At 51.9% G+C, this 18,124-nt stretch overlaps 24 non-coding genes across 24 annotated transcripts; all 24 read right to left on the bottom strand.

Annotated features, from left to right (window-relative positions):
- Nucleotides 1-421: 421 nt before the first annotated feature.
- On the bottom strand, nt 422-528 carry LOC141285993 (U6 spliceosomal RNA). The gene has a single exon (XR_012339116.1). It is a non-coding gene; the product is annotated as a U6 spliceosomal RNA (small nuclear RNA).
- Nucleotides 529-1,176: 648 nt separating this feature from the next.
- Nucleotides 1,177-1,283, bottom strand: LOC141285515 (U6 spliceosomal RNA). The gene has a single exon (XR_012338643.1). It is a non-coding gene; the product is annotated as a U6 spliceosomal RNA (small nuclear RNA).
- A 547-nt stretch (nt 1,284-1,830) lies between these two features.
- Nucleotides 1,831-1,937, bottom strand: LOC141286081 (U6 spliceosomal RNA). Its single transcript, XR_012339204.1, has one exon. It is a non-coding gene; the product is annotated as a U6 spliceosomal RNA (small nuclear RNA).
- Nucleotides 1,938-2,585: 648 nt separating this feature from the next.
- On the bottom strand, nt 2,586-2,692 carry LOC141285994 (U6 spliceosomal RNA). Its single transcript, XR_012339118.1, has one exon. It is a non-coding gene; the product is annotated as a U6 spliceosomal RNA (small nuclear RNA).
- Nucleotides 2,693-3,340: 648 nt separating this feature from the next.
- Nucleotides 3,341-3,447, bottom strand: LOC141285995 (U6 spliceosomal RNA). The gene has a single exon (XR_012339119.1). It is a non-coding gene; the product is annotated as a U6 spliceosomal RNA (small nuclear RNA).
- Nucleotides 3,448-4,095: 648 nt separating this feature from the next.
- LOC141286073 (U6 spliceosomal RNA) lies at nt 4,096-4,202 on the bottom strand. Its single transcript, XR_012339197.1, has one exon. It is a non-coding gene; the product is annotated as a U6 spliceosomal RNA (small nuclear RNA).
- A 648-nt stretch (nt 4,203-4,850) lies between these two features.
- On the bottom strand, nt 4,851-4,957 carry LOC141285996 (U6 spliceosomal RNA). The gene has a single exon (XR_012339120.1). It is a non-coding gene; the product is annotated as a U6 spliceosomal RNA (small nuclear RNA).
- Nucleotides 4,958-5,605: 648 nt separating this feature from the next.
- Nucleotides 5,606-5,712, bottom strand: LOC141286083 (U6 spliceosomal RNA). Its single transcript, XR_012339207.1, has one exon. It is a non-coding gene; the product is annotated as a U6 spliceosomal RNA (small nuclear RNA).
- Nucleotides 5,713-6,360: 648 nt separating this feature from the next.
- On the bottom strand, nt 6,361-6,467 carry LOC141285997 (U6 spliceosomal RNA). The gene has a single exon (XR_012339121.1). It is a non-coding gene; the product is annotated as a U6 spliceosomal RNA (small nuclear RNA).
- A 648-nt stretch (nt 6,468-7,115) lies between these two features.
- Nucleotides 7,116-7,222, bottom strand: LOC141285787 (U6 spliceosomal RNA). Its single transcript, XR_012338912.1, has one exon. It is a non-coding gene; the product is annotated as a U6 spliceosomal RNA (small nuclear RNA).
- A 648-nt stretch (nt 7,223-7,870) lies between these two features.
- Nucleotides 7,871-7,977, bottom strand: LOC141285998 (U6 spliceosomal RNA). Its single transcript, XR_012339122.1, has one exon. It is a non-coding gene; the product is annotated as a U6 spliceosomal RNA (small nuclear RNA).
- Nucleotides 7,978-8,625: 648 nt separating this feature from the next.
- On the bottom strand, nt 8,626-8,732 carry LOC141285999 (U6 spliceosomal RNA). Its single transcript, XR_012339123.1, has one exon. It is a non-coding gene; the product is annotated as a U6 spliceosomal RNA (small nuclear RNA).
- A 648-nt stretch (nt 8,733-9,380) lies between these two features.
- On the bottom strand, nt 9,381-9,487 carry LOC141286001 (U6 spliceosomal RNA). The gene has a single exon (XR_012339124.1). It is a non-coding gene; the product is annotated as a U6 spliceosomal RNA (small nuclear RNA).
- A 648-nt stretch (nt 9,488-10,135) lies between these two features.
- On the bottom strand, nt 10,136-10,242 carry LOC141286084 (U6 spliceosomal RNA). The gene has a single exon (XR_012339208.1). It is a non-coding gene; the product is annotated as a U6 spliceosomal RNA (small nuclear RNA).
- A 648-nt stretch (nt 10,243-10,890) lies between these two features.
- Nucleotides 10,891-10,997, bottom strand: LOC141286002 (U6 spliceosomal RNA). The gene has a single exon (XR_012339125.1). It is a non-coding gene; the product is annotated as a U6 spliceosomal RNA (small nuclear RNA).
- A 648-nt stretch (nt 10,998-11,645) lies between these two features.
- LOC141286092 (U6 spliceosomal RNA) lies at nt 11,646-11,752 on the bottom strand. The gene has a single exon (XR_012339215.1). It is a non-coding gene; the product is annotated as a U6 spliceosomal RNA (small nuclear RNA).
- A 648-nt stretch (nt 11,753-12,400) lies between these two features.
- Nucleotides 12,401-12,507, bottom strand: LOC141286003 (U6 spliceosomal RNA). The gene has a single exon (XR_012339126.1). It is a non-coding gene; the product is annotated as a U6 spliceosomal RNA (small nuclear RNA).
- A 648-nt stretch (nt 12,508-13,155) lies between these two features.
- On the bottom strand, nt 13,156-13,262 carry LOC141285560 (U6 spliceosomal RNA). Its single transcript, XR_012338687.1, has one exon. It is a non-coding gene; the product is annotated as a U6 spliceosomal RNA (small nuclear RNA).
- A 648-nt stretch (nt 13,263-13,910) lies between these two features.
- On the bottom strand, nt 13,911-14,017 carry LOC141286005 (U6 spliceosomal RNA). Its single transcript, XR_012339129.1, has one exon. It is a non-coding gene; the product is annotated as a U6 spliceosomal RNA (small nuclear RNA).
- Nucleotides 14,018-14,665: 648 nt separating this feature from the next.
- Nucleotides 14,666-14,772, bottom strand: LOC141286006 (U6 spliceosomal RNA). The gene has a single exon (XR_012339130.1). It is a non-coding gene; the product is annotated as a U6 spliceosomal RNA (small nuclear RNA).
- Nucleotides 14,773-15,420: 648 nt separating this feature from the next.
- Nucleotides 15,421-15,527, bottom strand: LOC141285557 (U6 spliceosomal RNA). Its single transcript, XR_012338685.1, has one exon. It is a non-coding gene; the product is annotated as a U6 spliceosomal RNA (small nuclear RNA).
- A 648-nt stretch (nt 15,528-16,175) lies between these two features.
- On the bottom strand, nt 16,176-16,278 carry LOC141285567 (U6 spliceosomal RNA). The gene has a single exon (XR_012338695.1). It is a non-coding gene; the product is annotated as a U6 spliceosomal RNA (small nuclear RNA).
- Nucleotides 16,279-16,930: 652 nt separating this feature from the next.
- On the bottom strand, nt 16,931-17,037 carry LOC141286007 (U6 spliceosomal RNA). The gene has a single exon (XR_012339131.1). It is a non-coding gene; the product is annotated as a U6 spliceosomal RNA (small nuclear RNA).
- Nucleotides 17,038-17,685: 648 nt separating this feature from the next.
- On the bottom strand, nt 17,686-17,792 carry LOC141286008 (U6 spliceosomal RNA). Its single transcript, XR_012339132.1, has one exon. It is a non-coding gene; the product is annotated as a U6 spliceosomal RNA (small nuclear RNA).
- Nucleotides 17,793-18,124: the final 332 nt, after the last annotated feature.

The raw sequence follows: 18,124 nt of genomic DNA on the forward strand, positions 1-18,124 counted from the left end.
TGGCCTTACGGCTTTTGGACTTTTCGACCGGCGGGCAGCAAAGGGTCAGGATAAGCGGACTCTGACCGGGCGCACGCCATGCATCTCTTGGCATCTCCACAAGGTGGCGTACTGTCACCGATTCTCTTCTTAATTTCTATAAGGGAGTGTTGAAGTGCTCAGGCTAATTGCATTGTGGTTATAAGCGCAGAAGACACACTTCTCCTCGCCCTGCTCTCAAGCTCGGAGTATGACGACAGCCATGTGCTTCGTGAGTTTGTCGCGTGGTGTGATGGAGCTGGGCCGCAATGAAATATCTCTAAAACGCTTTGAGATGGTGAGGGTGTGTGGCGATTTAGAACAAAAACGCTCCCACGCTGAAACCTGCGTATACTCACCACACGAGGGCCCACCGAGCAGAGGAGCGCAAATGTCGCAAGCCAAAAATATGGAGCGCTTCACGGATTTGCGTGTCATCCTTTCGCAGGGGCCATGCTAATCTTCTCTGTATCGATCCAATTTTAGTATATGTGCCGCCGTGGCGAGCACAGGACTGCTGGCCCGCTCGAGGTATCTGTACCCCTCGGGTCCCTGCGAGCTCTCGCCAAGGTGGTAGGGTCCAGCGAGCCAAAGCTGCAGTCAGTTAAGGAAACGAACGGCACTTGGATCATTCTACCGAGGGGAGCTGTCTGTTGATTTGTCTTGACCATCTGACACAATGCATCCTATTATTTTAGCAGAAGAACTTTCAAACAAATGCAGTGCCAGTCACGGGCTGGCCTTACGGCTTTTGGACTTTTCGACCGGCGGGCAGCAAAGGGTCAGGATAAGCGGACTCTGACCGGGCGCACGCCATGCATCTCTTGGCATCTCCACAAGGTGGCGTACTGTCACCGATTCTCTTCTTAATTTCTATAAGGGAGTGTTGAAGTGCTCAGGCTAATTGCATTGTGGTTATAAGCGCAGAAGACACACTTCTCCTCGCCCTGCTCTCAAGCTCGGAGTATGACGACAGCCATGTGCTTCGTGAGTTTGTCGCGTGGTGTGATGGAGCTGGGCCGCAATGAAATATCTCTAAAACGCTTTGAGATGGTGAGGGTGTGTGGCGATTTAGAACAAAAACGCTCCCACGCTGAAACCTGCGTATACTCACCACACGAGGGCCCACCGAGCAGAGGAGCGCAAATGTCGCAGGACAAAAATCTGGAGCGCTTCACGGATTTGCGTGTCATCCTTTCACAGGGGCCATGCTAATCTTCTCTGTATCGATCCAATTTTAGCATATGTGCCACCGTGGCGAGCACAAGACTGCCGGCCCGCTCGAGGTATCTGTACCCCTCGGGTCCCTGCGAGCTCTCGCCAAGGTGGTAGGGCCCAGCGAGCCAAAGCTGCAGTCATTTAAGGAAACAAATGCAATGCCAGTCACGGGCTGGCCTTACGGCTTTTGGACTTTTCGACCGGCGGGCAGCAAAGGATCAGGATAAGCGGACTCTGACCGGGCGCACGCCATGCATCTCTTGGCATCTCCACAAGGTGGCGTAGTGTCACCAATTCTCTTCCTAATTACTATAATGAAGCGTTGAAGTGCTCAGGCTAATTGAATTGTGGTTATAAGCGCAGAAGACACACTTCTCCTCGCCCTGCTCTCAAGCTCGGAGTATGACGACAGCCATGTGCTTCGTGAGTTTGTCGCGTGGTGTGATGGAGCTGGGCCGCAATGAAATATCTCTAAAACGCTTTGAGATGGTGAGGGTGTGTGGCGATTTAGAACAAAAACGCTCCCATGCTGAAACCTGCGTATACTTACCACACGAGGGCCCACCGAGCAGAGGAGCGCAATTGTCGCAAGCCAAAAATATTGAGCGCTTCACGGATTTGCGTGTCATCCTTTCGCAGGGGCCATGCTAATCTTCTCTGTATCGATCCAATTTTAGTATATGTGCCGCCGTGGCGAGCACAAGACTGCTGGCCCGCTCGAGGTATCTGTACCCCTCGGGTCCCTGCGAGCTCTCGCCAAGGTGGTAGGGCCCAGCGAGCCAAAGCTGCAGTCAGTTAAGGAAACGAACGGCACTTGGATCGTTCTACCGAGGGGAGCTGTCTGTTGATTTGTCTTGACCATCTGACACAATGCATCCTATTATTTTAGCAGAAGAACTTTCAAACAAATGCAATGACAGTCACGGGCTGGCCTTACGGCTTTTGGACTTTTCGACCGGCGGGCAGCAAAGGGTCAGGATAAGCGGACTCTGACCGGGCGCACGCCATGCATCTCTTGGCATCTCCACAAGGTGGCGTACTGTCACCGATTCTCTTCTTAATTTCTATAAGGGAGCGTTGAAGTGCTCAGGCTAATTGCCATGTGTTTATAAGCGCAGAAGACACACTTTTCCTCGCCCTGCTCTCAAGCTCGGAGTATGACGACAGCTATGTGCTTCGTGAGTTTGTCGCGTGGTGTGATGGAGCTGGGCCGCAATGAAATATCTCTAAAACGCTTTGAGATGGTGAGGGTGTGTGGCGATTTAGAACAAAAACGCTCCCACGCTGAAACCTGCATATACTTACCACACGAGGGCCCACCGAGCAGAGGAGCGCAAATGTAGCAAGCCAAAAATATGGAGCGCTTCACGGATTTGCGTGTCATCCTTTCGCAGGGGCCATGCTAATCTTCTCTGTATCGATCCAATTTTAGTATATGTGCCGCCGTGGCGAGCACAAGATTGCTGGCCCGCTCGAGGTATCTGTACCCCTCGGGTCCCTGCGAGCTCTCGCCAAGGTGGTAGGGCCCAGCGAGCCAAAGCTGCAGTCAGTTAAGGAAACGAACGGCACTTGGATCATTCTACCGAGGGGAGCTGTCTGTTGATTTGTCTTGACCATCCGACACAATGCATCCTATTATTTTAGCAGAAGAACTTTCAAACAAATGCAATGCCAGTCACGGGCTGGCCTTACGGCTTTTGGACGTTTCGACCGGCGGGCAGCAAAGGGTCAGGATAAGCGGACTCTGACCGGGCGCACGCCATGCATCTCTTGGCATCTCCATAAGGTGGCGTAGTGTCACCAATTCTCTTCTTAATTACTATAAGGAAGCGTTGAAGTGCTCAGGCTAATTGCATTGTGGTTATAAGCGCAGAAGACACACTTCTCCTCGCCCTGCTCTCAAGCTCGGAGTATGACGACAGCCATGTGCTTCGTGAGTTTGTCGCGTGGTGTGATGGAGCTGGGCCGCAATGAAATATCTCTAAAACGCTTTGAGATGGTGAGGGTGTGTGGCGATTTAGAACAAAAACGCTCCCACGCTGAAACCTGCGTATACTTACCACACGAGGGCCCACCGAGCAGAGGAGCGCAATTGTCGCAAGCCAAAAATATGGAGCGCTTCACGGATTTGCGTGTCATCCTTTCGCAGGGGCCATGCTAATCTTCTCTGTATCGATCCAATTTTAGTATATGTGCCGCCGTGGCGAGCACAAGACTGCTGGCCCGCTCGAGGTATCTGTACCCCTCGGGTCCCTGCGAGCTCTCGCCAAGGTGGTAGGGCCCAGCGAGCCAAAGCTGCAGTCAGTTAAGGAAACGAACGGCACTTGGATCATTCTACCGAGGGGAGCTGTCTGTTGATTTGTCTTGACCATCTGACACAATGCATCCTATTATTTTAGCAGAAGAACTTTCAAACAAATGCAATGACAGTCACGGGCTGGCCTTACGGCTTTTGGACTTTTCGACCGGCGGGCAGCAAAGGGTCAGGATAAGCGGACTCTGACCGGGCGCACGCCATGCATCTCTTGGCATCTCCACAAGGTGGCGTACTGTCACCGATTCTCTTCTTAATTTCTATAAGGGAGCGTTGAAGTGCTCAGGCTAATTGCCATGTGTTTATAAGCACAGAAGACACACTTCTCCTCGCCCTGCTCTCAAGCTCGGAGTATGACGACAGCTATGTGCTTCGTGAGTTTGTCGCGTGGTGTGATGGAGCTGGGCCGCAATGAAATATCTCTAAAACGTTTTGAGATGGTGAGGGTGTCTGGCGATTTAGAACAAAAACGCTCCCACGCTGAAACCTGCGTATACTTACCACACGAGGGCCCACCGAGCAGAGGAGCGCAAATGTCGCAAGCCAAAAATATAGAGCGCTTCACGGATTTGCGTGTCATCCTTTCGCAGGGGCCATGCTAATCTTCTCTGTATCGATCCAATTTTAATATATGTGCCGCCGTGGCGAGCACAAGACTGCTGGCCCGCTCGAGGTATCTGTACCCCTCGGGTCCCTGCGAGCTCTCGCCAAGGTGGTAGGGCCCAGCGAGCCAAAGCTGCAGTCAGTTAAGGAAACGAACGGCACTTGGATCATTCTACCGAGGGGAGCTGTCTGTTGATTTGTCTTGACCATCTGACACAATGCATCCTATTATTTTAGCAGAAGAACTTTCAAACAAATGCAGTGCCAGTCACGGGCTGGCCTTACGGCTTTTGGACTTTTCGACCGGCGGGCAGCAAAGGGTCAGGATAAGCGGACTCTGACCGGGCGCACGCCATGCATCTCTTGGCATCTCCACAAGGTGGCGTACTGTCACCGATTCTCTTCTTAATTTCTATAAGGGAGCATTGAAGTGCTCAGGCTAATTGCCATGTGTTTATAAGCGCAGAAGACACACTTCTCCTCGCCCTGCTCTCAAGCTCGGAGTATGACGACAGCTATGTGCTTCGTGAGTTTGTCGCGTGGTGTGATGGAGCTGGGCCGCAATGAAATATCTCTAAAACGTTTTGAGATGGTGAGGGTGTCTGGCGATTTAGAACAAAAACGCTCCCACGCTGAAACCTGCGTATACTTACCACACGAGGGCCCACCGAGCAGAGGAGCACAAATGTCGCAAGCCAAAAATATGGAGCGCTTCACGGATTTGCGTGTCATCCTTTCGCAGGGGCCATGCTAATCTTCTCTGTATCGATCCAATTTTAGTATATGTGCCGCCGTGGCGAGCACAAGATTGCTGGCCCGCTCGAGGTATCTGTACCCCTCGGGTCCCTGCGAGCTCTCGCCAAGGTGGTAGGGCCCAGCGAGCCAAAGCTGCAGTCAGTTAAGGAAACGAACGGCACTTGGATCATTCTACCGAGGGGAGCTGTCTGTTGATTTGTCTTGACCATCTGACACAATGCATCCTATTATTTTAGCAGAAGAACTTTCAAACAAATGCAATGACAGTCACGGGCTGGCCTTACGGCTTTTGGACGTTTCGACCGGCGGGCAGCAAAGGGTCAGGATAAGCGGACTCTGACCGGGCGCACGCCATGCATCTCTTGGCATCTCCACAAGGTGGCGTACTGTCACCGATTCTCTTCTTAATTTCTATAAGGGAGCGTTGAAGTGCTCAGGCTAATTGCCATGTGTTTATAAGCGCAGAAGACACACTTCTCCTCGCCCTGCTCTCAAGCTCGGAGTATGACGACAGCTATGTGCTTCGTGAGTTTGTCGCGTGGTGTGATGGAGCTGGGCCGCAATGAAATATCTCTAAAACGTTTTGAGATGGTGAGGGTGTCTGGCGATTTAGAACAAAAACGCTCCCACGCTGAAACCTGCGTATACTTACCACACGAGGGCCCACCGAGCAGAGGAGCGCAAATGTCGCAAGCCAAAAATATAGAGCGCTTCACGGATTTGCGTGTCATCCTTTCGCAGGGGCCATGCTAATCTTCTCTGTATCGATCCAATTTTAGTATATGTGCCGCCGTGGCGAGCACAAGATTGCTGGCTCGCTCGAGGTATCTGTACCCCTCGGGTCCCTGCGAGCTCTCGCCAAGGTGGTAGGGCCCAGCGAGCCAAAGCTGCAGTCAGTTAAGGAAACGAACGGCACTTGGATCATTCTACCGAGGGGAGCTGTCTGTTGATTTGTCTTGACCATCTGACACAATGCATCCTATTATTTTAGCAGAAGAACTTTCAAACAAATGCAGTGCCAGTCACGGGCTGGCCTTACGGCTTTTGGACTTTTCGACCGGCGGGCAGCAAAGGGTCAGGATAAGCGGACTCTGACCGGGCGCACGCCATGCATCTCTTGGCATCTCCACAAGGTGGCGTACTGTCACCGATTCTCTTCTTAATTTCTATAAGGGAGCATTGAAGTGCTCAGGCTAATTGCCATGTGTTTATAAGCGCAGAAGACACACTTCTCCTCGCCCTGCTCTCAAGCTCGGAGTATGACGACAGCTATGTGCTTCGTGAGTTTGTCGCGTGGTGTGATGGAGCTGGGCCGCAATGAAATATCTCTAAAACGTTTTGAGATGGTGAGGGTGTCTGGCGATTTAGAACAAAAACGCTCCCACGCTGAAACCTGCGTATACTTACCACACGAGGGCCCACCGAGCAGAGGAGCACAAATGTCGCAAGCCAAAAATATGGAGCGCTTCACGGATTTGCGTGTCATCCTTTCGCAGGGGCCATGCTAATCTTCTCTGTATCGATCCAATTTTAGTATATGTGCCGCCGTGGCGAGCACAAGACTGCTGGCCCGATCGAGGTATCTGTACCCCTCGGGTCCCTGCGAGCTCTCGCCAAGGTGGTAGGGCCCAGCGAGCCAAAGCTGCAGTCAGTTAAGGAAACGAACGGCACTTGGATCATTCTACCGAGGGGAGCTGTCTGTTGATTTGTCTTGACCATCTGACACAATGCATCCTATTATTTTAGCAGAAGAACTTTCAAACAAATGCAATGCCAGTCACGGGCTGGCCTTACGGCTTTTGGACTTTTCGACCGGCGGGCAGCAAAGGGTCAGGATAAGCGGACTCTGACCGGGCGCACGCCATGCATCTCTTGGCATCTCCACAAGGTGGCGTAGTGTCACCAATTCTCTTCTTAATTTCTATAAGGGAGCGTTGAAGTGCTCAGGCTAATTGCATTGTGGTTATAAGCGCAGAAGACACACTTCTCCTCGCCCTGCTCTCAAGCTCGGAGTATGACGACAGCCAAGTGCTTTGTGAGTTTGTCGCGTGGTGTGATGGAGCTGGGCCGCAATGAAATATCTCTAAAACGCTTTGAGATGGTGAGGGTGTGTGGCGATTTAGAACAAAAACACTCCCACGCTGAAACCTGCGTATACTTACCACACGAGGGCCCACCGAGCAGAGGAGCGCAATTGTCGCAAGCCAAAAATATGGAGCTCTTCACGGATTTGCGTGTCATCCTTTCGCAGGGGCCATGCTAATCTTCTCTGTATCGATCCAATTTTAGTATATGTGCCGCCGTGGCAAGCACAAGACTGCTGGTCCTCTCGAGGTATCTGTACACCTCGGGTTCCTGCGAGCTCTCGCCAAGGTGGTAGGGCCCAGCGAGCCAAGGCTGCAGTCAGTTAAGGAAACGAACGGCACTTGGATCATTCTACCGAGGGGAGCTGTCTGTTGATTTGTCTTGACCATCTGACACAATGCATCCTATTATTTTAGCAGAAGAACTTTCAAACAAATGCAATGCCAGTCACGGGCTGGCCTTACGGCTTTTGGACGTTTCGACCGGCGGGCAGCAAAGGGTCAGGATAAGCGGACTCTGACCGGGCGCACGCCATGCATCTCTTGGCATCTCCACAAGGTGGCGTAGTGTCACCAATTCTCTTCTTAATTACTATAAGGAAGCGTTGAAGTGCTCAGGCTAATTGCATTGTGGTTATAAGCGCAGAAGACACACTTCTCCTCGCCCTGCTCTCAAGCTCGGAGTATGACGACAGCCATGTGCTTCGTGAGTTTGTCGCGTGGTGTGATGGAGCTGGGCCGCAATGAAATATCTCTAAAACGCTTTGAGATGGTGAGGGTGTGTGGCGATTTAGAACAAAAACGCTCCCACGCTGAAACCTGCGTATACTTACCACACGAGGGCCCACCGAGCAGAGGAGCGCAATTGTAGCAAGCCAAAAATATGGAGCGCTTCACGGATTTGCGTGTCATCCTTTCGCAGGGGCCATGCTAATCTTCTCTGTATCGATCCAATTTTAGTATATGTGCCGCCGTGGCGAGCACAAGCCGGCTGGCCCGCTCGACGTATCTGTACCCCTCGGGTCCCTGCGAGCTCTCGCCAAGGTGGTAGGGCCCAGCGAGCCAAAGCTGCAGTCAGTTAAGGAAACGAACGGCACTTGGATCATTCTACCGAGGGGAGCTGTCTGTTGATTTGTCTTGACCATCTGACACAATGCATCCTATTATTTTAGCAGAAGAACTTTCAAACAAATGCAATGCCAGTCACGGGCTGGCCTTACGGCTTTTGGACTTTTAGACCGGCGGGCAGCAAAGGGTCAGGATAAGCGGACTCTGACCGGGCGCACGCCATGCATCTCTTGGCATCTCCACAAGGTGGCGTACTGTCACCGATTCTCTTCTTAATTTCTATAAGGGAGTGTTGAAGTGCTCAGGCTAATTGCATTGTGGTTATAAGCGCAGAAGACACACTTCTCCTCGCCCTGCTCTCAAGCTCGGAGTATGACGACAGCCATGTGCTTCGTGAGTTTGTCGCGTGGTGTGATGGAGCTGGGCCGCAATGAAATATCTCTAAAACGCTTTGAGATGGTGAGGGTGTGTGGCGATTTAGAACAAAAACGCTCCCACGCTGAAACCTGCGTATACTCACCACACGAGGGCCCACCGAGCAGAGGAGCGCAAATGTCGCAAGCCAAAAATATGGAGCGCTTCACGGATTTGCGTGTCATCCTTTCGCAGGGGCCATGCTAATCTTCTCTGTATCGATCCAATTTTAGTATATGTGCCGCCGTGGCGAGCACAGGACTGCTGGCCCGCTCGAGGTATCTGTACCCCTCGGGTCCCTGCGAGCTCTCGCCAAGGTGGTAGGGTCCAGCGAGCCAAAGCTGCAGTCAGTTAAGGAAACGAACGGCACTTGGATCATTCTACCGAGGGGAGCTGTCTGTTGATTTGTCTTGACCATCTGACACAATGCATCCTATTATTTTAGCAGAAGAACTTTCAAACAAATGCAGTGCCAGTCACGGGCTGGCCTTACGGCTTTTGGACTTTTCGACCGGCGGGCAGCAAAGGGTCAGGATAAGCGGACTCTGACCGGGCGCACGCCATGCATCTCTTGGCATCTCCACAAGGTGGCGTACTGTCACCGATTCTCTTCTTAATTTCTATAAGGGAGCGTTGAAGTGCTCAGGCTAATTGCCATGTGTTTATAAGCGCAGAAGACACACTTCTCCTCGCCCTGCTCTCAAGCTCGGAGTATGACGACAGCCATGTGCTTCGTGAGTTTGTCGCGTGGTGTGATGGAGCTGGGCCGCAATGAAATATCTCTAAAACGTTTTGAGATGGTGAGGGTGTCTGGCGATTTAGAACTAAAACGCTCCCACGCTGAAACATGCGTATACTTACCACACGAGGGCCCACCGAGCAGAGGAGCGCAAATGTCGCAAGCCAAAAATATGGAGCGCTTCACGGATTTGCGTGTCATCCTTTCGCAGGGGCCATGCTAATCTTCTCTGTATCGATCCAATTTTAGTATATGTGCCGCCGTGGCGAGCACAAGACTGCTGGCCCGCTCGAGGTATCTGTACCCCTCGGGTTCCTGCGAGCTCTCGCCAAGGTGGTAGGGCCCAGCGAGCCAAGGCTGCAGTCAGTTAAGGAAACGAACGGCACTTGGATCATTCTACCGAGGGGAGCTGTCTGTTGATTTGTCTTGACCATCTGACACAATGCATCCTATTATTTTAGCAGAAGAACTTTCAAACAAATGCAGTGCCAGTCACGGGCTGGCCTTACGGCTTTTGGACTTTTCGACCGGCGGGCAGCAAAGGGTCAGGATAAGCGGACTCTGACCGGGCGCACGCCATGCATCTCTTGGCATCTCCACAAGGTGGCGTACTGTCACCGATTCTCTTCTTAATTTCTATAAGGGAGCGTTGAAGTGCTCAGGCTAATTGCCATGTGTTTATAAGCGCAGAAGACACACTTCTCCTCGCCCTGCTCTCAAGCTCGGAGTATGACGACAGCTATGTGCTTCGTGAGTTTGTCGCGTGGTGTGATGGAGCTGGGCCGCAATGAAATATCTCTAAAACGTTTTGAGATGGTGAGGGTGTCTGGCGATTTAGAACAAAAACGCTCCCACGCTGAAACCTGCGTATACTTACCACACGAGGGCCCACCGAGCAGAGGAGCGCAAATGTCGCAAGCCAAAAATATAGAGCGCTTCACGGATTTGCGTGTCATCCTTTCGCAGGGGCCATGCTAATCTTCTCTGTATCGATCCAATTTTAGTATATGTGCCGCCGTGGCGAGCACAAGATTGCTGGCTCGCTCGAGGTATCTGTACCCCTCGGGTCCCTGCGAGCTCTCGCCAAGGTGGTAGGGCCCAGCGAGCCAAAGCTGCAGTCAGTTAAGGAAACGAACGGCACTTGGATCATTCTACCGAGGGGAGCTGTCTGTTGATTTGTCTTGACCATCTGACACAATGCATCCTATTATTTTAGCAGAAGAACTTTCAAACAAATGCAGTGCCAGTCACGGGCTGGCCTTACGGCTTTTGGACTTTTCGACCGGCGGGCAGCAAAGGGTCAGGATAAGCGGACTCTGACCGGGCGCACGCCATGCATCTCTTGGCATCTCCACAAGGTGGCGTACTGTCACCGATTCTCTTCTTAATTTCTATAAGGGAGCATTGAAGTGCTCAGGCTAATTGCCATGTGTTTATAAGCGCAGAAGACACACTTCTCCTCGCCCTGCTCTCAAGCTCGGAGTATGACGACAGCTATGTGCTTCGTGAGTTTGTCGCGTGGTGTGATGGAGCTGGGCCGCAATGAAATATCTCTAAAACGTTTTGAGATGGTGAGGGTGTCTGGCGATTTAGAACAAAAACGCTCCCACGCTGAAACCTGCGTATACTTACCACACGAGGGCCCACCGAGCAGAGGAGCACAAATGTCGCAAGCCAAAAATATGGAGCGCTTCACGGATTTGCGTGTCATCCTTTCGCAGGGGCCATGCTAATCTTCTCTGTATCGATCCAATTTTAGTATATGTGCCGCCGTGGCGAGCACAAGACTGCTGGCCCGATCGAGGTATCTGTACCCCTCGGGTCCCTGCGAGCTCTCGCCAAGGTGGTAGGGCCCAGCGAGCCAAAGCTGCAGTCAGTTAAGGAAACGAACGGCACTTGGATCATTCTACCGAGGGGAGCTGTCTGTTGATTTGTCTTGACCATCTGACACAATGCATCCTATTATTTTAGCAGAAGAACTTTCAAACAAATGCAATGCCAGTCACGGGCTGGCCTTACGGCTTTTGGACTTTTCGACCGGCGGGCAGCAAAGGGTCAGGATAAGCGGACTCTGACCGGGCGCACGCCATGCATCTCTTGGCATCTCCACAAGGTGGCGTAGTGTCACCAATTCTCTTCTTAATTTCTATAAGGGAGCGTTGAAGTGCTCAGGCTAATTGCATTGTGGTTATAAGCGCAGAAGACACACTTCTCCTCGCCCTGCTCTCAAGCTCGGAGTATGACGACAGCCAAGTGCTTTGTGAGTTTGTCGCGTGGTGTGATGGAGCTGGGCCGCAATGAAATATCTCTAAAACGCTTTGAGATGGTGAGGGTGTGTGGCGATTTAGAACAAAAACACTCCCACGCTGAAACCTGCGTATACTTACCACACGAGGGCCCACCGAGCAGAGGAGCGCAATTGTCGCAAGCCAAAAATATGGAGCTCTTCACGGATTTGCGTGTCATCCTTTCGCAGGGGCTATGCTAATCTTCTCTGTATCGATCCAATTTTAGTATATGTGCCGCCGTGGCAAGCACAAGACTGCTGGTCCTCTCGAGGTATCTGTACACCTCGGGTTCCTGCGAGCTCTCGCCAAGGTGGTAGGGCCCAGCGAGCCAAGGCTGCAGTCAGTTAAGGAAACGAACGGCACTTGGATCATTCTACCGAGGGGAGCTGTCTGTTGATTTGTCTTGACCATCTGACACAATGCATCCTATTATTTTAGCAGAAGAACTTTCAAACAAATGCAATGCCAGTCACGGGCTGGCCTTACGGCTTTTGGACGTTTCGACCGGCGGGCAGCAAAGGGTCAGGATAAGCGGACTCTGACCGGGCGCACGCCATGCATCTCTTGGCATCTCCACAAGGTGGCGTAGTGTCACCAATTCTCTTCTTAATTACTATAAGGAAGCGTTGAAGTGCTCAGGCTAATTGCATTGTGGTTATAAGCGCAGAAGACACACTTCTCCTCGCCCTGCTCTCAAGCTCGGAGTATGACGACAGCCATGTGCTTCGTGAGTTTGTCGCGTGGTGTGATGGAGCTGGGCCGCAATGAAATATCTCTAAAACGCTTTGAGATGGTGAGGGTGTGTGGCGATTTAGAACAAAAACGCTCCCACGCTGAAACCTGCGTATACTTACCACACGAGGGCCCACCGAGCAGAGGAGCGCAATTGTAGCAAGCCAAAAATATGGAGCGCTTCACGGATTTGCGTGTCATCCTTTCGCAGGGGCCATGCTAATCTTCTCTGTATCGATCCAATTTTAGTATATGTGCCGCCGTGGCGAGCACAAGCCGGCTGGCCCGCTCGACGTATCTGTACCCCTCGGGTCCCTGCGAGCTCTCGCCAAGGTGGTAGGGCCCAGCGAGCCAAAGCTGCAGTCAGTTAAGGAAACGAACGGCACTTGGATCATTCTACCGAGGGGAGCTGTCTGTTGATTTGTCTTGACCATCTGACACAATGCATCCTATTATTTTAGCAGAAGAACTTTCAAACAAATGCAATGCCAGTCACGGGCTGGCCTTACGGCTTTTGGACTTTTAGACCGGCGGGCAGCAAAGGGTCAGGATAAGCGGACTCTGACCGGGCGCACGCCATGCATCTCTTGGCATCTCCACAAGGTGGCGTACTGTCACCGATTCTCTTCTTAATTTCTATAAGGGAGTGTTGAAGTGCTCAGGCTAATTGCATTGTGGTTATAAGCGCAGAAGACACACTTCTCCTCGCCCTGCTCTCAAGCTCGGAGTATGACGACAGCCATGTGCTTCGTGAGTTTGTCGCGTGGTGTGATGGAGCTGGGCCGCAATGAAATATCTCTAAAACGCTTTGAGATGGTGAGGGTGTGTGGCGATTTAGAACAAAAACGCTCCCACGCTGAAACCTGCGTATACTCACCACACGAGGGCCCACCGAGCAGAGGAGCGCAAATGTCGCAAGCCAAAAATATGGAGCGCTTCACGGATTTGCGTGTCATCCTTTCGCAGGGGCCATGATAATCTTCTCTGTATCGATCCAATTTTAGTATATGTGCCGCCGTGGCGAGCACAGGACTGCTGGCCCGCTCGAGGTATCTGTACCCCTCGGGTCCCTGCGAGCTCTCGCCAAGGTGGTAGGGTCCAGCGAGCCAAAGCTGCAGTCAGTTAAGGAAACGAACGGCACTTGGATCATTCTACCGAGGGGAGCTGTCTGTTGATTTGTCTTGACCATCTGACACAATGCATCCTATTATTTTAGCAGAAGAACTTTCAAACAAATGCAGTGCCAGTCATGGGCTGGCCTTACGGCTTTTGGACTTTTCGACCGGCGGGCAGCAAAGGGTCAGGATAAGCGGACTCTGACCGGGCGCACGCCATGCATCTCTTGGCATCTCCACAAGGTGGCGTACTGTCACCGATTCTCTTCTTAATTTCTATAAGGGAGCGTTGAAGTGCTCAGGCTAATTGCCATGTGTTTATAAGCGCAGAAGACACACTTCTCCTCGCCCTGCTCTCAAGCTCGGAGTATGACGACAGCCATGTGCTTCGTGAGTTTGTCGCGTGGTGTGATGGAGCTGGGCCGCAATGAAATATCTCTAAAACGTTTTGAGATGGTGAGGGTGTCTGGCGATTTAGAACTAAAACGCTCCCACGCTGAAACATGCGTATACTTACCACACGAGGGCCCACCGAGCAGAGGAGCGCAAATGTCGCAAGCCAAAAATATGGAGCGCTTCACGGATTTGCGTGTCATCCTTTCGCAGGGGCCATGCTAATCTTCTCTGTATCGATCCAATTTTAGTATATGTGCCGCCGTGGCGAGCACAAGACTGCTGGCCCGCTCGAGGTATCTGTACCCCTCGGGTTCCTGCGAGCTCTCGCCAAGGTGGTAGGGCCCAGCGAGCCAAGGCTGCAGTCAGTTAAGGAAACGAACGGCACTTGGATCATTCTACCGAGGGGAGCTGTCTGTTGATTTGTCTTGACCATCTGACACAATGCATCCTATTATTTTAGCAGAAGAACTTTCAAACAAATGCAGTGCCAGTCACGGGCTGGCCTTACGGCTTTTGGACTTTTCGACCGGCGGGCAGCAAAGGGTCAGGATAAGCGGACTCTGACCGGGCGCACGCCATGCATCTCTTGGCATCTCCACAAGGTGGCGTACTGTCACCGATTCTCTTCTTAATTTCTATGAGGGAGCGTTGAAGTGCTCAGGCTAATTGCATTGTGGTTATAAGCGCAGAAGACACACTTCTCCTCGCCCTGCTCTCAAGCTCGGAGTATGACGACAGCCATGTGCTTCGTGAGTTTGTCGCGTGGTGTGATGGAGCTGGGCTGCAATGAAATATCTCTAAAACGCTTTGAGATGGTGAGGGTGTCTGGCGATTTAGAACAAAAACGCTCCCACGCTGAAACCTGCATATACTTACCACACGAGGGCCCACCGAGCAGAGGAGCGCAAATGTCGCAAGCCAAAAATATGGAGCGCTTCACGGATTTGCGTGTCATCCTTTCGCAGGGGCCATGCTAATCTTCTCTGTATCGATCCAATTTTAGTATATGTGCCGCCGTGGCGAGCACAAGACTGCTGGCCCGCTCGAGGTATCTGTACCCCTCGGGTTCCTGCGAGCTCTCGCCAAGGTGGTAGGGCCCAGCGAGCCAAGGCTGCAGTCAGTTAAGGAAACGAACGGCACTTGGATCATTCTACCGAGGGGAGCTGTCTGTTGATTTGTCTTGACCATCTGACACAATGCATCCTATTATTTTAGCAGAAGAACTTTCAAACAAATGCAGTGCCAGTCACGGGCTGGCCTTACGGCTTTTGGACTTTTCGACCGGCGGGCAGCAAAGGGTCAGGATAAGCGGACTCTGACCGGGCGCACGCCATGCATCTCTTGGCATCTCCACAAGGTGGCGTACTGTCACCGATTCTCTTCTTAATTTCTATGAGGGAGCGTTGAAGTGCTCAGGCTAATTGCATTGTGGTTATAAGCGCAGAAGACACACTTCTCCTCGCCCTGCTCTCAAGCTCGGAGTATGACGACAGCCATGTGCTTCGTGAGTTTGTCGCGTGGTGTGATGGAGCTGGGCTGCAATGAAATATCTCTAAAACGCTTTGAGATGGTGAGGGTGTCTGGCGATTTAGAACAAAAACGCTCCCACGCTGAAACCTGCATATACTTACCACACGAGGGCCCACCGAGCAGAGGAGCGCAAATGTCGCAAGCCAAAAATATGGAGCGCTTCACGGATTTGCGTGTCATCCTTTCGCAGGGGCCATGCTAATCTTCTCTGTATCGATCCAATTTTAGTATATGTGCCGCCGTGGCGAGCAAAAGATTGCTGGCCCGCTCGAGGTATCTGTACCCCTCTGGTCCCTGCGAGCTCTCGCCAAGGTGGTAGGGCCCATCGAGCTAAAGCTGCAGTCAGTTAAGGAAACGAACGGCACTTGGATCATTCTACCGAGGGGAGCTGTCTGTTGATTTGTCTTGACCATCTGACACAATGCATCCTATTATTTTAGCAGAAGAACTTTCAAACAAATGCAATGCCAGTCACGGGCTGGCCTTACGGCTTTTGGACGTTTCGACCGGCGGGCAGCAAAGGGTCAGGATAAGCGGACTCTGACCGGGCGCACGCCATGCATCTCTTGGCATCTCCACAAGGTGGCGTAGTGTCACCAATTCTCTTCTTAATTACTATAAGGAAGCGTTGAAGTGCTCAGGCTAATTGCATTGTGGTTATAAGCGCAGAAGACACACTTCTCCTCGCCCTGCTCTCAAGCTCGGAGTATGACGACAGCCATGTGCTTCGTGAGTTTGTCGCGTGGTGTGATGGAGCTGGGCCGCAATGAAATATCTCTAAAACGCTTTGAGATGGTGAGGGTGTGTGGCGATTTAGAACAAAAACGCTCCCACGCTGAAACCTGCGTATACTTACCACACGAGGGCCCAACGAGCAGAGGAGCGCAATTGTAGCAAGCCAAAAATATGGAGCGCTTCACGGATTTGCGTGTCATCCTTTCGCAGGGGCCATGCTAATCTTCTCTGTATCGATCCAATTTTAGTATATGTGCCGCCGTGGCGAGCAGAAGCCGGCTGGCCCGCTCGAGGTATCTGTACTCCTCGGGTCCCTGCGAGCTCTCGCCAAGGTGGTAGGGCCCAGCGAGCCAAAGCTGCAGTCAGTTAAGGAAACGAACGGAACTTGGATCATTCTACCGAGGGGAGCTGTCTGTTGATTTGTCTTGACCATCTGACACAATGCATCCTATTATTTTAGCAGAAGAACTTTCAAACAAATGCAATGCCAGTCATGGCCTGGCCTTACGGCTTTTGGACTTTTCGACCGGCGGGCAGCAAAGGGTCAGGATAAGCGGACTCTGACCGGGCGCACGCCATGCATCTCTTGGCATCTCCACAAGGTGGCGTACTGTCACCGATTCTCTTCTTAATTTCTATAAGGGAGTGTTGAAGTGCTCAGGCTAATTGCATTGTGGTTATAAGCGCAGAAGACACACTTCTCCTCGCCCTGCTCTCAAGCTCGGAGTATGACGACAGCCATGTGCTTCGTGAGTTTGTCGCGTGGTGTGATGGAGCTGGGCCGCAATGAAATATCTCTAAAACGCTTTGAGATGGTGAGGGTGTGTGGCGATTTAGAACAAAAACGCTCCCACGCTGAAACCTGCGTATACTCACCACACGAGGGCCCACCGAGCAGAGGAGCGCAAATGTCGCAAGCCAAAAATATGGAGCGCTTCACGGATTTGCGTGTCATCCTTTCGCAGGGGCCATGCTAATCTTCTCTGTATCGATCCAATTTTAGTATATGTGCCGCCGTGGCGAGCACAGGACTGCTGGCCCGCTCGAGGTATCTGTACCCCTCGGGTCCCTGCGAGCTCTCGCCAAGGTGGTAGGGTCCAGCGAGCCAAAGCTGCAGTCAGTTAAGGAAACGAACGGCACTTGGATCATTCTACCGAGGGGAGCTGTCTGTTGATTTGTCTTGACCATCTGACACAATGCATCCTATTATTTTAGCAGAAGAACTTTCAAACAAATGCAATGCCAGTCACGGGCTGGCCTTAAGGCTTTTGGACTTTTCGACCGGCGGGCAGCAAAGGGTCAGGATAAGCGGACTCTGACCGGGCGCACGCCATGCATCTCTTGGCATCTCCACAAGGTGGCGTACTGTCACCGATTCTCTTCTTAATTTCTATAAGGGAGCGTTGAAGTGCTCAGGCTAATTGCATTGTGGTTATAAGCGCAGAAGACACACTTCTCCTCGCCCTGCTCTCAAGCTCGGAGTATGACGACAGCCATGTGCTTCGTGAGTTTGTCACGTGGTGTGATGGAGCTGGGCCGCAATGAAATATCTCTAAAACGCTTTGAGATGGTGAGGGTGTCTGGCGATTTAGAACAAAAACGCTCCCACGCTGAAACCTGCGTATACTCACCACACGAGGGCCCACCGAGAAGAGGAGCGCAAATGTCGCAAGCCAAAAATATGGAGCGCTTCACGGATTTGCGTGTCATCCTTTCGCAGGGGCCATGCTAATCTTCTCTGTATCGATCCAATTTTAGTATATGTGCCGCCGTGGCGAGCACAGGACTGCTGGCCCGCTCGAGGTATCTGTACCCCTCGGGTCCCTGCGAGCTCTCGCCAAGGTGGTAGGGTCCAGCGAGCCAAAGCTGCAGTCAGTTAACCCTTTATAGGGCGAGGCACCATATTTGATCACTTAATCGAACATTTTCAATAGCGTCTGCCTCCCTTGTATGAGATCGTGTAAGCACATGGATTTGTCCCAGCCAATCAACGGATGTTAGTCTACGTCACGGATAGCGACACAATGGCATCTGACCAATCGGAAGTTGTCTGGGGCGTTTCAAACTTCAGCGTGCTTCCGGAATGAGAAAATGCTGATTTACGCTCCTACTTT

Source organism: Garra rufa, chromosome 14 (genome assembly GCF_049309525.1).
Source record: "Garra rufa chromosome 14, GarRuf1.0, whole genome shotgun sequence".
Taxonomy (NCBI): domain Eukaryota; kingdom Metazoa; phylum Chordata; class Actinopteri; order Cypriniformes; family Cyprinidae; genus Garra; species Garra rufa.